This window comes from Oryzias latipes, chromosome 13 (assembly GCF_053564925.1).
Source record: "Oryzias latipes strain Hd-rR chromosome 13, Olatipes_Hd-rR_3.1".
NCBI lineage: Eukaryota > Metazoa > Chordata > Actinopteri > Beloniformes > Adrianichthyidae > Oryzias > Oryzias latipes.
The window spans coordinates 12,836,101-12,855,721 of record NC_136249.1 but is presented as its reverse complement, the minus strand read 5'-3'; the positions used below and the strand labels follow the sequence as shown (position 1 = coordinate 12,855,721).

Here is a 19,621-nt window from a genome sequence, read left to right as displayed (position 1 = left end):
CCTGTTGTAATTTTATGAACATCGGAAAAAGCACAGAGAAAAGATAGGTCAGAATGCGACAAAAACTGTGTTTTTCAATAACTAGGTGGCGCTATAGAGCTCGTCCAAGATTGTCATATCCATTGGTTCAAAATGGAAGCCTCATCACCTCCATCGAATTTCAGTGAGATTAGACAAGGAATGTGCACGTGAGAGCAACTCTTCTGTGCACGGCGAGACGCCCAACTTAGCCGCTCTGTCACGACCACACCCCTGCGTTGAAAGTTATGGTTTTTTATGAGAGTAAACTTCAATGGCTTTTCAACAGGTGGACGTCATTTTCAAGTGTGTCGGCTCATCCTACTTGGAGCAGTGATGCTCCAAGTCAAACATGTCATTTCCTTTTGCCAGCAGGTGGCGCTACACTTTTTCCAGATTCTTTCACTGCAGATGTGTTCAGAGTCAGACTACAATCATGCATATCAATTTTGGATCAGATTGGATTATGCATGGCTGAGTAATGGCCATTTGTCTTTTCATGGCGTGTTTTCGAAATGACCTTGAAATCCGACGCGCCGCCACGGTCACAAACATCCGTAAAAACTTAAAAGCTTCGCAATTTAACATCGGACATGTGTTTAGTTTACAAAACCAAAGTTTGGAGTAATTATTCACAAATCTCTAGGAGGAGTTCGTTCTAGAAGGAGGCCTACAAATGTCCAAAATAGAGCAAAAATGACATATTGACACCAATATAGCAGACTTCCTGTGCGACTGACAGCTTGGTACCAAGAGACTTTTTTGTAGGTTTCCATCTGATGAACATGTCCTGAAAAAATCAAGCTTGTATGTTAAAGCATATGCGGGGGCTCGGGACAAATGTCACTGTAGGTGGCGCTGTCGAGCCATTTTTGTGCGCCCATGCCAATCTCCTGTAAAATACGAAATTTTTCGCGACTCCTGAGGTGTGTGCCAAATTTGGTGAGTTTTGGGGTATGTTAAAGGCCTCAAAAAGGCGATTCTTCCGTCGGAAGAAAAAGAATAATAATAATAATAATTAAAGCTACAAGTAGCATTTAGCGGGCCCGAGCACGTGCGACCGCCTGGCATGGGCGACCGCCCCAAGAACAACGCCCTGCTCGAACCGTTTGGCTTCAGTCTTCCTTCTGGTTTCTGGAGCTGCAAGCTACATTTAACATGATTGACACAACTGCCCTAACAGACAACTACAAGAGGAGTTTTAATGTATAACACGGTGAAGGAGTTTTTGTGCAGAAAAAGGTACCATTAGAAAAGTTGGTAGCCATACCTGCAGACGGGGCTCCTGCTATGATCAATAGACAAACAGGTTTCATCACTCACTGTAAAGCTGACCCAGACTTTCCAAAATGTCTGCATTACTGCTGCTTCATTCACCAGCAGGCCTTATGTGCAGAAGTGATTGGCTCTGGACACATAATGACTCCTATTGTGAAAATCATAAAAAACCTCAGCTGCAAAGCAAAACAGCACAGGATTTTCAAGGTGCTATTAGAGATGTCTGCTGAATATGGTGAGTATGAATAAGAATATGGTAAATTTGAACTTGCAGTTTTGACTGACATTACTGGAAAACTAAATCACTTTTACTGTGATCTGCAAGGCAATGGCAAAACTATATATTTTTTTGGAACAGACTGCAGTGTTTCTTGTGCGGATTTTTTCTGCCAGGGCTTGTCGGCTTGGTCTGTGGTTGTTGCCCTTTCTGGGGAAGCTGGAGTTTAACTTTGCAGCCTCACGGCTGTGAAGTGGACCCCGTTGATGTTCTAGTCTGGGTGGGTGCGGTGGGGATTCTCCTATGGCGAGATTTATAGAAATTTCTCTGATTAAAAAAGTTAATTCATGAAGACATATATTCACTGACATTAAAAAAATGTTTATGTGACCTCAGAACACGGACATTGTAGGGAATCGAACCCCATCCCAGTAACTGGGAGTACCATTACCAATGTCTTTTGCTTTTTTGAAGTCACATGGCAAGGAAAGCAAAACCTGCATCATGAATAACTAGGCCATAGGAATGCAATAGATACATAAATTTCAATTACTTTCTGAAGTACTTTTTGAGTACTTGTAATATGTTTGTAAATCAGATGGTTTGAAATTTAGAAATATGCAAAAAAAGGATTTTGATTCTTTACTCAATTGCTAACTACAGAAAAAAATGTAAATTTGTAATGCCTTATATGTATTCATGATGCAGGAAAAGAAACCATATTTCCATAAAGTCAGAGGATTGTGACTTAACAGAGATAAAGATGTCACCATCTCTCCCCGTCTCCTTCGCCACAAAAACTGACACCAGCATGTATTTAGTTAAACATTTGACGTTTTAATTTAAGTCAGACGTTGTGACTCAACAGAGATAAAGATGTCACCATCTCTCCCCGTCTCCTTCGCCACAACAACTGACACCAGCATGTATTTGGTTAAACATTTGACGTTTTATATCAAGTCAGACGTTTGTGACTTAAAAGAGATAAAGATGTCGCCATCTCTCCCCTTCTCCTTCGCCACAACAACTGACACCAGCATGTATTGAGTTCAACATTTGACGTTTTATATTAAGTCAGACGTTTGTGACTTAAAAGAGATAAAGATGTCGCCATCTCTCCCCGTCTCCTTCGCCACAACAACTGACACCAGCATGTATTTGGTTAAACATTTGACGTTTTAATTTAAGTCAGACGTTGTGACTTAACAGAGATAAAGATGTCACCATCTCTCCCCGTCTCCTTCGCCACAACAACTGACACCAGCATGTATTTGGTTAAACATTTGACGTTTTATATTAAGTCAGACGTTTGTGACTTAAAAGAGATAAAGATGTCGCCATCTCTCCCTTTCTCCTTCGCCACAACAACTGACACCAGCATGTATTGAGTTCAACATTTGACGTTTTATATTAAGTCAGACATTTGTGACTTAAAAGAGATAAAGATGTCGCCATCTCTCCCTTTCTCCTTTGCCACAATCATCAACAGTCACTTACATGTGTAAAACGACAAAGAACCCCATCATGATCACTAAAGTATGTTTGTACAACTGTACATTCGACTTTATAGTTTGTTGTTTTTAAGTACACATGATCGATTATCGTATTTTTTAACGTTGTGTTTTCAGAAACCAGTTGAATGAAACCTTTATGTGCCATGAAATCAGTTATTGTCTTAGAGTTTACTAAGTTTTCATTAAAATCACCCATTATAGCAATGGTATCACCCAGGGGCTCCAAAAGATCAACTAATTTCTTAAGGTTCTCTCTAAATAATGAAATGGCATATGATGGTGGACGATACAGAACTGCCACGACTATGTTTGATGTAATAAATCTGTGCACTAAACATTCAATATCTACATTTTGTATCTCTACATGTTCAAACAGGATATTTTCAACGGTGTACATTCCAACACCACCATGTTTTAAGCCTTTAATCACATTCAGTCTAGGATCTACTCCACTATAAGACAGTGAGCGTGGCATACTATAAAAATTATACCCACTGATGTTCAATGCATCAGTTAAAGGTGCATTTGGAAGCCATGTTTCAGTTACAGCTATGCAGTTAACATGTAACTGTTTTGTGCACAAAGCTAAGTCCTTTACATGCCACTGTAAATTTTGCACATTCATGAGGAAAATGCTGAATTCACATGAACTAGAAGTGAGATTTTCTTTATTTATCAGATATTGAGGCATGTTTGCCACATATTCAGAAACTGTTTTGTTACAGTAAATGGCCTGTTCCTTAAAATCTTGAATAATTAAACCAGACAAACTTGTTACGCGGCTTAATGCAACATAAGCCTGCCCAGGAGCAAAAGTTTTTTTCAAAGACACAACAACATTATCAATGGTAAGACCCTGAACTTTATGAACAGTACAAGCCCAAGCAAGTTTTAGAGGAAACTGACGTCTCAGACCACCTCTTCCTGTGACTCGTTCCTCTTCTGGAACAATGGCTACAGAACCTGAGACAAGCCCTGGATGATTTTCATACTGTTTCTTCCGTTGTCTTCCAATGTCTTTATTATCAAAATTCACAAAAACAATTTGTGGAAAGTCAGAGTTTCTATAGACAATATCAGTCACAATTCCACATGCACCATTGACAAGACCATCTGCCACATCAACATTTTTACAGAGCATGACACGTGCATTCTTCCCCAAAAGAAGTCTTTCTGCTAGACAAGTATTGTTAGCATTTGAATGATTACCACTTAGTAACACTTGTCTACCTGTTTCCTTACAATTTACATAATCTTGAGCTTTAATAGTTACATACTCTGGACAGGATGAGTGTAGATGGGTTAAATTATGTTGATTTACTTGACCATTAGTTGGGAAAATATGTAAAGCAGAGCTGCCTTCTCCCGTTTCACGTGACTTCAATTGTTGGATATCACTTTTTAACATTTCAGTACCTTTGCATCGTGTCCTAACTCTGCCGAGTAATTTGGCAAATTCCTGATCTTTTTGGCGTACAATGGTTTCTAGGCAAACAATTTCAAACACACCACACCAAAGATCCATACCCACATTTTCTACATACAATGGTTTTCCTCTCACTGGAGGTAATTGAAAGAAATCCCCAACTGCAATAATACAAACATTTCCAAACAATGCAGAGTTACCAGTTTGCTTTATTTGCCTCAGACGCCCATGAATATATGCTAATAAATTATGATCTACCATGGATATTTCATCAATTATCAAAATCTGTAAACTGCTGTAAATGGCACGTAAAGAATTTAATTTTTCCTCACCCAGTGGTGTGTAAGGTAAGCGGACATCTTTACCAATACAAAAAGTGTTGTGTATAGTACTTGCTTGTACATTAAACGCAGCAATTCCTGTGGGAGCCGTCAACAAAACACAGATGTCATCTACATGACGACAAAGAGGAGACAATAGTCTATTTGATTCATATTTTATTGCTTTAATTAGGTGAGTTTTACCAGTCCCTGCACCTCCTGTTATGAACAGGTGGAATGGTTCTGGCTTTTTTCCCAAAACCTTTTCCACACACCATTTTCTCACTTGGTAAAAAATATCCATCTGAATTTCATTTAAAGAGCGAATTAAAGCCAAGCCATCACTACGAGGCATTTTTGTGTTATTCAGTTGAAAGAAATGGCTATGTTGAGCAGAAACTCTTAAATCAGGAATATCAAATTCCTGTTCATCATCGACACTTTTTTGGTTCTGCAACAACTCTTGACACTCAAGTCTTTCCAATTCTTGCTCAGGGCATAATTCACACCAGGCATCTTCAACTACACCAGCATTATCTATCCCTTGCTGAGCATTAACCAATTTATCACCATCAATTTCAAATTTACTTCTGTTTAATGTTACCACGGACTTTACCAACTGCAGACCTGAATTACCAAGTCTTATCGTGCCCTTATGAAAAAAGTCTTGATACGTTTCAAAACCTTGAGGTTTCAGCTGGCTATCGCTGTAGTATGGCAAAAACAACTGCAGATTGCTTTGATAAAACAATTCAGGCTGTTTTGTTTCAGAGAACTTAACGTAACGTACAACAGCAGGTTGTGTGCGGGTTCTTTTTACAACATATCCAGTGTTGTTGTTCAACTTTATTCGCTTAGCAGCACTTTCATTTTTTGACAACACACGAAATTCGGAAGCAAATACTGCTAAACACATTGAAGGAAAATCATCACTCTTAGGTCTGTTCTTATATCTATCCACAATGCTTGTCATCCACATATCATCTGTGCTAACAGAATGCTTTGATGCTTTTTCTTTAAGTACTTTTAACGGTAAACTCATTTTAACAGTATTTTCACCAACAGGAAGAAACACAACTTTCCGAGAGCACTCTTTCAAATGTGCATTTGTCAGTCTATAAACACTTTCTTGAGCAGATACATCTCTGTTGTGCAAATATGTACTGCCTAATGTTTTTAGACTCTCTTTGGCAGAAGCATTTCCATCCCTGCATGCTTCCTTTTGTGCACACTGCAATAATAAACCCATTTCCTTCTCTGATTTAGAGATGTAAGAAATGATGTACACAACACATGCGTATGCGTCGACAACAAACTGTATATCCATATTAGCATTCCAGCATTTTAACAGTGGCTTGCTATATTGATTAATCCAAACTTCTTTAAGTTGACGTTTCAGCACAACATGGGTTTTCCGAGCACAACAGTTATATGCAGTTTCAAATGTGCTTTGGTTTAACCCAACAGATTCAAACAAATCCTCAACATTGTCATAAGTTGGCCCATCAGTTGAGAGAGCAGCTTTAATGTGTGCAATCAATGCAGAAGCCTCTTTTTTCTTCAATTGCGGTGTCTGTGCATTTTCTTTACAGTTGCAAGACTCTTTCTGTGATAACACACATTGACAAGACTGTGTCTCTTCAGCACTTGTGCTACGTGATATGAATGTACGCGCAGAAGGTGGTCTAGGAAAATTAAAACGACACACAGTTCCTTTTTTTTTACATGTTTTCGCATGTGTTTCAGAGTGTTTTTGCACAGATGTTACAATTTCCAGTAAGTCAATATTTGATGGTAACTCACAAGTCACATAACGATCAATAAATGCAATCACTTCAGCATCTGTATTTCTGTCAATTACAGGTGCATCCTCTATCCAAAACAGGCAATGAAGATGTGGTGAGCCTCGTTGCTGAAACTCCACCCTATAAAAATAATCCTTAATTTTTCCTATAGGACATGCAGGCGACATAAGAACCTCTTTCAGAAAACAATGCCAACGAAAATCAAACATCCGAGCAGCAGTGACAGGATTACGACGCAAAAGCTCACATCTGTCTGCCCATTCCAACTGCTCCACAGTTTCAGTTCTACCTTCGTGCTTCAGAATGCAGGAAAGTAAATTCTTCCAACGCATATCAGCTGAAGAAAATGAACAGAACCATGTGGGGATTCCAAGCTGCCTCACACAAGCCATGAGGTCTTTCTGGGCCGCCTGCCAAAAAGCTGGCGTACCTCTAATTGGTTTTAAAAATCGGTACCCATCATCAAATTCCAACATCCTTTTAATAGAATCATCACTTTTCAACAACTCTCCAGTAACTACTCGTTTATTTTTAAAATTATACTTACCTTTTCTTACTGCAATCGAAACATTTGAAACGACCTTTTCTAATTCTGTCATATATTGGGCAAAAAAAATATATTCCACATTTTGTGCAAAACGACAATCAGCATTAAGAATCCTGTTGTTAAAATATCGTGATAGAGTTAAAGGATGTTGTCTTCCATCATGATATGTTGGTCCACCCTTAGGAAACAACACAGGAAAACACTTAGCCTCATTTGTAATATCGGACAACAACTTCACCGGACTATTGCCTTCAGCGGGAGCTACATTCAAAATGTGATCAAAATATTGATCCAAAGCCTCTTGACCAATGTCTACTGGCATTAGACAAGTGTCCTGGAACATGCAATGCTGCTGTCTATCATGCAGAAGTTCATCTCCTAAAACATTTGAATCGTCAACATTTGCAGTGCATTCAACATCTTTTTCTACCACATCAGATGTTTCTTTACAAAAACCATTAATCCAATCATTATTAAATTTCACGTTGTTATAATAATAATTATGGGTTTGTAAAAACTGTAAAGCCTGCTTAACACGTTCCGTATCAACATACTGATATTCATAATGTCCTTTATAAGTAAGCTTCCGTTTTAATTTCACAGGCACAAGAGAACCCTCAATAGACATGCGTGGTAACAAATAAGTTGTTTGTTCAGTATTTGCAGGAACACAAGTAATAGGTCCATGCACGCCATTCTGTCCACCTTTGGGCAATGCTAACAGTTTCATAAATGGAATATGTAACGCTATTAGATGTTGTTCTAATTGATTTAAACATGCCAATTCCGCTGGTATAGGTTCAAGTTCTAAGTTATTTTTAACACTTTCAGCTGGTACTTTACCTTTCTTGATTTTAGCATGACACGTGTAACAAATCCACAATTTGCTTCTTGATGTTTTCATCCATTCACAATTTTTTGAGCAGTTTGCATTGCAGATATGCAAATAACCAGAAGTGATACATTGATCAGCGATAAGTCCAAGTCCTGCATTACTGTACAACTCTTTTTTACAATGTAATACTTGATGTTCAAATAACAACCTATGACATACACAACAAACAAACCCAGGTCCATCTTTAACTTTATCCAAAAATTGTTTCATAACAACATCAAACTCTTCCAACTGTTTTTTATTCAATTGTCGCTTCAATTTCATCCCATCCAACACACTTTTCCTAAAGTGAGGATCTTGACGATATTTTCTAGAACTCAGTGCTTTAACATTTTCTCTATGAGTAACATTACTCTGATATTTTCTAGAACTCAGTGCTTTAACATTTTCTCTATGAGTAACATTACTCTGATATTTTCTAGAACTCAGTGCTTTAACATTTTCTCTATGAGTAACATTACTCTGATATTTTCTAGAACTCAGTGCTTTAACATTTTCTCTATGAGTAACATTACTCTGATATTTTCTAGAACTCAGTGCTTTAACATTTTCTCTATGAGTAACATTACTCTGATATTTTCTAGAACTCAGTGCTTTAACATTTTCTCTATGAGTAACATTAATCTGATATTTTCTTTTACTCATTTCCTTAACATTATGTTTGTGTAACAAATCAAATTTATACTTGCTTTTACTCCCATTTTTAACACGATGTCTGTGTAAATCATCAGTTCTGTATTTTGCAGAACTACGTTCTTTAACCCACATTTTATGCATAGCATTTTCCCTATATTTATTTTTACTCAATTCTAATGCTCTGGATCTACGCAAAGAATCAGATGCATATTTCCTTTTACTCATATCTTTTTTCTTCTGTTTATGCAGTTCACTTGTTTGATATTGCATTTTGTGGTAAAAAGATCTCCTTTTTTTTAGATACTTTGAAAAGGAAGATTCACCAACTGAATCACAACTAACATTATGTGGTTGAAAAGAACGACATCTTAACAGTGGTTTCTCAGAACAAATACTATTGCTTTTACACCAATTGGCACACCCAATTTTACCACTACAATGAACACAAACAACAACCTCGTAATATTTCTCACCACATTCTCGCAAATAAATTGCTTGATTTCCAAGTATTTTATTTACAGGGTTATACTTTCTCCATATGCTACCATTGTGTACAAAAATTTCTACTCCCAAAACATTTGAAGTAGCTTGAATGTCAATCTCACATACAAAACTGCCAACATATTTCATACGTGACTTTTGAATGTACTCAGACACTGTGGCATATCCTTTCTCCAGCAACTTCATATGAATGTCACTGTTCTTTAGCATAAACTTAACAACAGCCAGTCGAACTCTTCTATGACAATTTTCAGATCCACTAATGACTCGAGAAATAGCACGAAAAAAACTATTGCCATCATTTAATGTGACCTCTGTCTTACAAATAGAACCAAGCGTTACATTATTAGTTGGAATGTCTTCATACTGCTTCACAAAATCTAAATCAATATGTTTTGACAACAAAACTGCACTCTCAAACGACAATGGATAAAAACTGAAAGCATTTTCAACTAAATTGTTACTTTGATAAATTTCACTGTTTTGGTGATCATTGTTAACCAATGCACTAAACAAAACTTCATTACAATCACCAACTTCAGACCTGCCATGTTTAACACTCTTGCAATCTCCTTCTGACAGCATTTCTGAGTCTCTTTTGCGTTGCCTCATATTATGACCCAAATTATTTTTTTCCATAGATTTACACAACCCAAAACAACGCTGCTGCTGAAACATTTCAACGCAAGTTACAACTTCATAATGACACTCATTTATATTTTGCAAATATATGCCTTGTTTAGATATGGCCTTACGTTGACAGGCATATTTCAACCAACGTTCATTGTGAAATGTATACACACTCACACCCAAGTAGTCAGCTGTAGCTTGAATTTCAACCTCTGTAGCCCAACTACCAGAAAATCTCATTCTAGAAACATTGAGATATTCATCCACAGACATATTTTCAGATCTCAAAAGAGAACTATAATTTCCAACATTCTTTTGTAAATGTGTGACAACTGCACGTCTTAACTTTATGTGATTTTTCTCTGTACCACTAATAACTTTGGACACAGCCCTAAAAAAACAATTGCCATCGGCTACTATATGATCAGTTTGACATGGAATTCCCAACATATCAACCTCTAGAGGGTTAGAACAAGCAGTGTTTTCACAATGCACATTCAGTTGTTTACACAATGCTTGTGTAACATCAAAATCAACAGGGTAAAACTCAAGTTTCTTTGATGAAACATCAAGAAACTCAACATCCAAACTAGCTTCATTAGCATCATACCATTTTGTCTTCTTTGATTCACGTTGCACAGTAGAAAGCTTACGCTTTCTGTTACTTTCATGCAACGGTAAGGGACCAGTTTGAACATCTAAACTGCACCCGAAACCAAACTGTGACCCAGTATTTAATCCAGTTTTACAATCCTTCTCAAGCACACTTTGTTTATTTTTCTCACTATGATCATTGTCAGTAACAGCAACGGATGCAATTTCAAAAGCCATTTCTTTCCCTGCAAGTGAAATACTCAGGCAACAAATATAATTGTATAAATCATTAAGACTAGGAAGGTACATGATAATACTTCTTCCATTTACATCTGCCATTCCAGTACCACTGCGTGCATGTGAATCCACCACAGCATAATGGCCGTTTTCTGAAATAACAGCACAAGTACTACTGCCTATGGTCAAAAAACATGTTTTATACTTGACAAGCATGTGCTCCAGTCCCTTTTTAAGAGTTATCACTTCACCACTGTCAACAAATTTACCATTACTCACATTAACAATCCCAGAAACGTATTCACCATACTCAAACTTAAATAATTTACCATCAATTTCAGAATCCATGGGCAAATCAGGTACTGACAAAAACTTCAAATTTCCAGGGATGATTTTGTTTTCACACACCGAGGAGTAAAGCTGATCACCAAGAAACACAACATGGTCCAAGTCTGTTGCCTCCCACTCAAAAACACTACGATGCGTGTGTTTAGCCATACTCACCAGGGCTATTGCCATGCACTGCACACCTCTGTTTTGAAGCTGCCGATCTCCTTGATGAAAAGATCCCCTTACACAACGTTCTGTGTCAAATCTGTTACAATTGTTTTCATTTAAAATCACTGAAGATGATTTTTTTTTTAAATTACTGCCCTTTTTTCCAATTTTCAATGTATTTTTGCATTCCATTAACACTTTACATTTATCGCCAACCACAATTTTGTCATTTAACTCCTGAACATGTTCTTTTATAAAACCAGTCTGTCTTTTGCCCAAAACTGACTGATTCACACGTGCATCCTCTGCTCCCAAACCAAATGTATTATTACACCCGTCCCAAGAAGCTTCTTTCACAAACATTGAACTAATGCCAAACCATTCTGCATTCAAAGACTTTTTCAAGTTCCAAATGTGCAACATCAAGTCATTAAAGCAACTGTTGAAGACAGCCACAGATGTTCCAATATTAGAAAACATTCCAGATGAATCTCGTGCACCACAATCAACCACAACAAAATACTCTTTGTGATGAATGACAGCACAAACGAAACCCTGCAAATCCAACAAACACAGATCTTCCTCCATCAGTCGCTCCTGCATCATTTCATACAACAGTGAAAAATCTTCACTCTTTGAATCACCAGAATACACAGGCTCATTGATAGCAACATCCCAAATTCTTCCAAACACACTGAGCTTTTCAGAAACCTTGAATAACTTTTCGGAATTGTTCACACATCCATCACTTCCATTAAATGAACAAACCAACTGCACACCTTCATTTCTAATATTATCAACATCAGCGTCCCTCCATGTACACACTGGAGCAACAACATGGTTGATTGCAGCCACAACACAACATGTAAGCGATGTTGTACTATCACTTGAATTTGTCAATCTTACTTTCATTCCAGAAATCAAAGGCCTCTGTATTTGCTCCAGACAAACACAACCAGAAGTTTTACCTTCTTCCTGAACCTTACACACTTTGGTGCGACGCATATTAAATCCCTTCTTTCGTGGCATCTAAAAAAAAAATAAAAAAATGAAACCACCATTAAAATAAAATTCTCATTTCTATTATGTATACATAAAGCAATACATTTATACCACACAGACAAATAATCAAAAACATAAAATTAAATATTCAGACTATTGGAAAATAGTTATACACAAATAAATGTAACATGTGTCCTATAATACAGTGGTCCCCAACCCCCGGGCCGCAAATAATAAATAACTTACTTTACTTCCGGTTTATTTATATCTGAATCTGAAAGATGTTTTATTTTGAAAAGATGCCCGATTCTCTGTGTGACTGTCACACCCGTCTATGTCACCAGTAATGTATGGAAGCGATTCAGTAGCATTAATAAAAAGCAAAGTTAAAACCAGAAATGCTTTTTCATTTTCAAAAAGAAGCTGCATTTTGTTGACTCAAAAATAAAATGAAAAAACAATCCCCCAAAATGCTTTCTTTTCCTTCCTCAAAGCTTATTCTGTCACTTAATTAAAATGAAAATGGTATTTGACATTTCATTTTCAAGTCGTTCTCTGGTAAATGTGTAGCATAATTCATTTAGAAATGTTTAATTTGACCTTTAAAATGGATTAATAGAAATGCTTTTCTGATTTTCAAAATGAAGCTGCATTTTTTGACTCAAAATTAAAAAGAAAAAGCAATACTTCAAAATGCTTTATTTCCTTCCTCAACACAGCTTATTCTGTCACTTAATCAAAATGATAAAGAAAATGGTGTTTGACATTTCATTTTAAAAAAGGTCCACGGTAAATGTCTAGCAAAATTCATTTAGAAATGTCTAATTTGACAATTAAAATGGATTAACAGAAATGCTTTTTAATTTTGAAAATGTAGCTCAAAATTCAAATATAAAAGCAATATTTCAAAATGCTTTTTCATTTTATACTTCAATCCGCCTATTCTGTGTCATAATTAAAACGAAAATGCAAAGAGGGGATTGCATTTTAACATCCACCCTGCAAAACTTGGAGCAATATTCATTTCTTAAACACATTAGCAGAGGGGGGGTGGGGCGATGACGTCACTGCTTTCTCCGTGTGTACGGCCGCTGTCGCTGAGAGACCTGGTGTGTCTGTGTTCGCATTAAGATCACCTAAAACTGGGTCCTGTTCACAAACCGCTGGACCTGGCCTGCTCAAACCTGGATTCCTGGATCTTAATGCGAGAAATGCAGCAGAATGTTCCTTTAGCTCCCTCTTGAATCAGAAGCTGTGAATCCCAACCCAACTTCTTCAGCGTCGTCTGACCGCACGGATTTACAAACATATGATCAAGCAGAGCAGGCCTTTAATAATAATCATAACAGTAATAAAAGCACATTATGAAGATAGTCTCCTGCAGCTTCACGCTGAGTGAGTGTTTTTGGTCCAACCAGCAACCGTTTAGCATGGAGAAATCTGTCTGTTGATGGAGCTCCAGCTGTCAAACAGCAAATTTAGCTGCAAATAAATTTGTAAATATGTGAGAATTACATCAGTTTTTATTTTGTTCTGGACACCACTGGAAACACAAATTCATATGATGGTTTCTCGGATCATCGTAGCAGCATTTCCGCCTTCAGCGATCGGAGCTTCGCGCTCCGCTATGAAAAGGCAGCTGGCGGTCCGAAGATAAAAAGCTTGTCTGCGTGCGTCAGGAGGAGGACCGCAGAAGACGGACATGCTGCTAGTTAGTCCTGAGAAGCTGTGCAAACTCATCAGAAGTTCACAACCATCACAAAACCCTCTTCTCTGCCACTAACAGTCTGCTCCTGGTGCGTGTGTCTTTCAGCAGGCGGACACACGGAGAAAGCAGTGACGTCATCGCCCCGCCTCCCCTCTGCTAATGCTTTTAAGAAATGAATATTGCTCCAAGTTTTGCAGGGTGGATGTTAAAATGCAAATGCAATCCCCTCTTTGCATTTTCATTTTAATTATGACACAGAATAAGCGGTTTGAAGTATAAAATGAAAAAGCATTTTGAAATATTGCTATTATATTTGAATTATATTTGAATTTTGAGCTATTTGATGCAGCTACATTTTGAAAATTAAAAAGCATTTCTGTTAAACCATTTTTATTGTCAAATTAGACATTTCTAAATGAATTATGCTACACATTTACCATGCACCTTTTTTTAAATGAAATGTCAAATACCATTTTCTTTATCATTTTAATTAAGTGACAAAAAAGCTGTGTTGCAGTATAAAATGATAAAGCATTTTGAAGTATTGCTTTTTCTTTTTAATTTTGAGTCAAAAAATGCAGCTTCACTTTGAAAATAAAAAGCATTTCTATTAATCCATTTTAAATGTCAAATTAGACATTTCTAAATGAATTATGCTACACATTTACCATGGAACGTCTTGAAAATGAAATGTCAAATACCATTTTCATTTTAATTTTAATTAAGTGACAGAATAATCAGTGTTGAAGAAGGAAATGAAAAAGCATTTTGGTGGATGGCTTTTTCATTTTATTTTTGAGTCAAAAAATGCAGCTTCATCTTGAAAATTAAAAGGCATTTCTGGTTTTGACTTTGCTTTTTATTAATGCTACAGAATCGCTTCCATAGTAACACAGACCAAGGTGCTCCTCTCAGTCACGTGATAAGTTATCGCTAAAATAAAACCCAGGAGCTAGCAAAATGAGTAAAAAACAAACGTCTTTGGAAAGTTTTTTTTGCATAGGTGAAAAGGCCCAGCCAGGAGACAGAAGAGGAGCCTTCTACTTCCAGAAAAAAATAGCTACATTTTTCTTTTTTGCACCATGAGTGGCAGAAGGGGGGAGGATGATGAGAGCCATGCAATGTTCTATCCATGGGTGTCTAAATTAAAGCTGGGATGTGTGATGTCACACATCTGTTCCTCCTTCTGCGTGGCGTTGCTACAGTAATCCTCCACCAACATCTCAAAGACCTGTCCGTTAACTTAAAAAATGTGCAATCAAGTTTATTGAAACAAGGTTGGGGATCACTGCTATAATAGATTATTAAACACTGCAAATTTAACTTACCTTTACCAAACTCTTTAATGGCTTACAAAACACAACGTTCTCTGGAAAAAACAGCAAACAGCTCCTCTCTCTGTTGTCCAGACAAAGGTTTAGTCACTGGTGTGGAAGATCCCTCAGAGGAAAACTCTGGAGTTACAAATAAAAATGTAAAAGGAAAAACATTTAATTCAAACAAAAATAAATACATAAACAAACTTTAATAGACATGAAATGGTAGATGCTCTCTGGGAGGCTAATCCATAGAGGAGGTCCATTAAAACTGAATGAGGCCTTGCCGTGTGTTTTAACTTTTGGGATAACCAAAAGGCCTGTATCAGAGGACCTCAGGGTCCACAGGGGATCATACATTAAAATCATATCAGACAAATATGAAGGCCCAAGACCATAAAAACATTTATAAACTAATAATAACGTTATCAATCCTAAAGCGAACAGGAGGCCAAGCAGCCATTTTAAAATCTGTGTGTGTTCCTGCAAATATATTCATACTGGCTGCCACACTTATAGATTATATGAAAACATTTATACACAAATAAATTTAACATGTGTCCTATGAAATTATTAAACACTGAAAATTTAACTTAAAACCTAAAAAGTACAAAATAGGTTGGAACTGATCTTCAGTGGAAATACTCACGGGTCGGCACGCGTTCAAAATGTATTATATGTGAACTGCTATGTATTTGATCAATTAGAAAGGAGTTTCACTGGTTAATGTGGTTTAAAAACCGTAAAAACTACATTCGAATATTTAATTGAGAACTACAAAGATGGTGGATAGACTACAAAAAAAAAACGATCTCTGAAACTGATAGAAACTTGTTGTTTGTCGACCAGTATCGATTCTACATGTCATTTTGTACATTTGTGTCCGTTTAAAAAGAAAATTCGTCGGTTGGTTTGCTTTGAAAAGTCTTTTTAAAATTACGTTCGAAACAAAATGCCCGCCATCACTTCCGGTTCAACGAAGTAAAAGGTCAAATTATTTGCGTTCGTCTAATCAATTTTAAGCAACTTTTACGGTTTTTTATTCAATAAAATTGATAATCAGAAGGTGAGTAGTCGTTGTGGCGATGTAAAAAAGTGTCGATGGTCGATTAAAGTAATGGTTCGTTTACAAGTCGCGGGAAAATTCATAATGGTCGTGACAAACCTCGAGTCAAATTGAAGGCGTCCTCGGCGCAGTGCGTCTGGCAAGGTCGAGTTCTTCTCACTGGGGGTCCTGTAGTCTTCCTTGCTGGTCAGGAGCGTCGAAGATCGAAGTGCAGAGGAAATGAGAAAGTTCTGAAAAGAACTGATTTGCTCAAATTCGGCAAGCTTCAGCGAAATTCTCTGTGGGGTGTGATTCTCCAGTCGTCCAGCAGGGGTCGAGCAGAGGGAGTACTCAGACGAAAATGCCCTGCCTTCAATGGCTTGACCAGCTGCTTGACTTGTGGTTTTTCCCATCATGCATTTTATCGTTCGTATTTGATGAAGTAGATTGATTACATGTCATTGCTTTCATGAAATAATAGAAGTTCTACTTCGTTTAGTTCCGTATGTATGTGTAGAACATTTTATAGTAATTATTTTATTGATCATTAGTCCGTTAGGGAACATTGTAGCTGTTGGGTTTGTGCCCCATTGGCATGAGTTCTCCCATGGACCAATCAGACAGCTCCGTTTTTAGTTTGATCCCAAGGGTTAAAATCTAATAAAATTACATTCCAATCCCAAAGTGGTGGTGTGTTGTCTTCTTTGTGTTATGTCTGTGTTCAAAAAAATGTTTTGTGGGTGATTCTGTTAGATACATCTCACAAGAAACGTTTGCTATTCAGGGGTTGTGACGTCATACTTCCCATGATGCTTTGCTGGTGGGGGAAGCCTGCTGCATGTGAACTTTGTCAAAGAACAACAAAATCTTTTACAGCATAAATACTTAACGGTCACCTGCTACCTAGAGGCCGAATTGTAATCCCTTTGACTCTCTCTGGTGGACTTTTCTTAGAAGTTCAATCGGCTGCTTTATTTAAGTTGAGAAATCTTCATATCTATAAATATAAAGAAGTCTAAAAAATTTTTCAAAACACAACTGCCCTTACAGACAATTAAAAGAGGAGTTGAAATGTATAACACGGTGAAGGAGTTTTTGTGCAGAAAAAGTACCATTAGTAAAGCTGGTAGCAGTGACTGCAGACGGGGCTCCTGCTATGATCAATAGACAAACAGGTTTCATCACTCACTGTAAAGCTGACCCAGACTTTCCAAAATGTCTGCATTACTGCTGCTTCATTCACCAGCAGGCCTTATGTGCACAAGTGATTGGCTCTGGACACATGATGACTCCTATTGTGAAAATCAACACCTCAGCGGCAAAGCAAAACAGCACAGGATTTTCAAGGTGCTATTGGAGGAGATGTCTGCTGAATATGGTGAATTTGAATTTGGTGAATCTGAACTTGCATTTTTGACTGAAATTACTGAAAAACTAAATCACTTGAACTTCGAGCTGCAAGGCAATGGCAAAACTATATTTTATTTATGGAACAGCCTGCAGTGTTTCTTGAGGGGATCTTTTCTGCCAGGAAACTTCAGGAGTTTGACAGAAAGGTGACCAGCTGTGCAGCTGTTTGTGTACAGGGAGAGTAACAGGGGTGAAAGGACACAGCCCTGGGGGGATCGGGTGCTTGTGGTCCGAGTATCTGAGACGAGCTTCCCCAGCCTCACATACTGCTGTCTGTCCGTCAGGAAGTCTGTGATCCACCTGCAGGTGGAGTCAGGCACATTCATCTTGGAGAGTTTTTAATACCAAAGATGTATGAAAGACATACCGAAAAAATATGTCTTTCAGTGTTTAACTGGCTGTCTTTGGATTATGCATGCCTGAGTAATGGCCATTCTTACTACTCATCTCTCTGTTCACTGCTTGCTAATTTACATAGCAGGGGTCCCAGCAGGAGGGGGCGGGGTTGTAACACGACTCCTTCAGCAGAGCCAGGCTGAGAGAGGCTTTGACATGTAAGATGTTAGATGTTAGAATGCCAGATGTTAGAATGACCAGTTCATTTTATATCTATGAAAATATTCAGGGAGCTATGGGACATGTTCAGCTTTAGGTCTGTGAAAATTGGTGTCGATTGTTGAAACATAAGTTACCATAAAAAAAATGTTTGTTTGGAGTCTAGACAGATTTAACACAGGTTTTTGGATGAAAAGGATTTTTTATAAATCATCTGTTACACTTTTAAGTCTGAAAAAAATATGGAAGGCAGCAAACACAGATCCCTACCGTTTTTAATTTTTTTGTGCTGATATTTGAAAGATAAGTTATGCAAAAAAATAGGTGTTTGCAGTTTTGCCTAAAAAGACGTTTTCGGACCTTTTTGGATGTAATGCTCTCTAAGATGTCACCTGTAACTTCAATCATTCTGAATTTTTTTAGGAAGCAGTAGCACATAAATGCCTATGAAAGTTGAATTCTTGGTGCTGATAACCTAAACAGAATTTATGCTAAAAATCTTTGTTCAGTCCAAAATTTCATTAAAAAAATCAAGTGATGAAGTTTCTCGTAGACCCTATAGTGTTACATATCAAAGCTGGAGGTTATTAAAGGCATCTAATTCTGAAATCTCAGCTTCCTGAGACAAACGGCTGATTTATAATAAATTTCTATTATTTGGGTGCACATAATCGACCACTTCCTGTTACGCAGGCACCGTCAGGTGTACACCCATGAAACTTTACATGATGAGAGAGGACCCTTCTGAGTATCTCCAGTTTTAATTTCATGCACATCGGACAAAGCAAAGAGAAAATACAGGGCAGAATGTGCCCAATGCAATAACTAGGTGGCGCTATAGAGCTCGTCCAAGATTGTCATATCCATGGGTTCAGAATAGAAGCTTCATCATATCCATTGAATTTCAGTGAGATTGGACAAGGAATGTGCACGTGAGAGCAACTTTTGTGTGCATAGCGAGATGCCCAACTTTGCCGCTCTGTCACGACCACACCCCCGCATTGAAAGTTATGGTTTTTTGTCAGAGTAAACTTCAATGGCTTTTCAACAGGTGGACGTCATTTTCAGGTGTGTCGGCTCATCCTACTCGGAGCAGTGATGCTCCAAGTAAAACATGTCATTTCCTCTTGCCAGCAGGTGGCGCTACACTTTTTCCAGATTTTTTCACTGCAGATGTGTTCAGAGTCAGACTACAATCATGCACATCAATTTTGGATCAGATTGGATTATGCATGGCTGAGTAATGGCCATTTTTCTTTTCATGGCGTGTTTTCGAAACGACCTCCAATTTTGACGCGCCGCCATGGTCACAAACATCCATAAAAACTTAAAAGCTTTGCAATTTAACATCGGACATGTGTCTAGTTTACAAAACCAAAGTTTGGAGTCATTACTCTCAAATCTCTAGGAGGAGTTCGTTCTAGAGCGAGGCCTGCAAATGACCAAAATACAGCAAAAATGACATATTG

General features: G+C 37.6%; 2 long non-coding RNA genes across 3 annotated transcripts in view; one reads left to right on the top strand and one right to left on the bottom strand.

Moving 5' to 3' along the window:
* Positions 1 to 19,621, top strand: part of LOC110016248 (uncharacterized) — a 285,661-nt gene that overhangs the window by 181,089 nt on the left and 84,951 nt on the right. The gene's annotated exons all lie outside the window — the stretch shown is intronic.
* On the bottom strand, positions 1,783 to 17,804 carry LOC144981522 (uncharacterized). The gene is made up of 2 exons (XR_013647139.1): positions 16,308 to 17,804; positions 1,783 to 15,280 (listed from the first exon to the last, which is right to left on the bottom strand). It is a non-coding gene; the product is annotated as an uncharacterized LOC144981522 (long non-coding RNA).